The following is a 1270-nucleotide window of genomic DNA, read 5'->3' on the forward strand; positions in this document are numbered from 1 at the left end:
ATGCTAAGTTCATATTCATGGCTTAGATAAATCTTGATAGCTTCATATTCTAAACATTAAATAAGAAGCTGATTTAGTAATGTAAATGTGTCAATCATTTTTGATGTAGCTTTCTTTAAATAAATCAGCAATTCACACAATATTCTTTGCATGTTTTAAATTATATTTATATCACAAAGTCACTGGAAAAATATGTCCAAAATTAGGCAAATCATTTACTTTATAAGTTCTCACATATCAATAGTAATGAGAAAAAAGAATACATTATGCTAATGTCACTTAATCTGTGAAGAAAATCCTTAGGCCCTGTGTATTTTGACCTCCAGTACCTTCTGTTATCCTGCTTCCTCCTATGGGATGCTCATCATCTGAGATATTTAAAATAACTAGTCATGCTATGACTATTATAATATAACCAGTTATAGTTTATAATTTCTGCTGATGTTTTTTATCAAGTCAGAAATAAAGGGCAGTATAAGGAAAAGGCTACTAAGGCTAAATAAATAGAACATTCCAATATGGGAGGCAGCAAATTGAAAGATCAGTACAATCATTAAAATATGACTTACTTTCAGGGAGTTATAGACTATATAAATGACAGCTTGATGATGTGAGATTCCCCTCTATATGCTGAAAATATGTTTTATTACTATTGGCTTTTAAAGAATCTGCTTTGGGATTACTGCAGGGCGAAATAGAGCTAGGCAGGCATATCAAGCAGAAATAGAGGAGAAAAAAAGGTACTGTCTCATAGAGGCCATGTAGCCACCAAGGGAGAAAGATGCAACCTGCCCTGGACACCTTACTGGTAAACCACAAGCCTCATGATTAAAATACAAAATAATGGAGATGGATTAATTCTAGATGTAAAAGATAAGAAGCCAGAATTAATAGGTCAAGCAGTATTGTAATTAATGTAGTTTCTGTGTGATTACTTTAGGTCTGAACAGTCAGGAAAAGAACAAGTGGTCTCCACAGAGAGTTTGCAAATGGCACATACTCTACCTTGCTGCATTCACACAGTACTTCTCAGATGTGCTGTATATGGAGGACCAGGGGACTTACCATGTTGGCTACTGACTATGGGGAACAAAGGTGAACTCTGCTAAGGGCTCCTCTGTGCTTTGCATCACAGCATTTCTTCTCCTGAGTCTTAAAACCTAAGTCTCCCCTCAGAGCGAACACCTGGTGAGGGTTTGTGAATCTCTCCTGGCTCCATCCAGTCCTGGGTGAAAAGTCAAAGCTGGGAATGTGTTCTTACTGGTGTGCA

Source organism: Alexandromys fortis, unplaced genomic scaffold, assembly GCF_014885135.2.
Source record: "Alexandromys fortis isolate MF-2015 unplaced genomic scaffold, M_Fortis_MF-2015_v1.1 scaffold_333, whole genome shotgun sequence".
Lineage (NCBI taxonomy): Eukaryota > Metazoa > Chordata > Mammalia > Rodentia > Cricetidae > Alexandromys > Alexandromys fortis.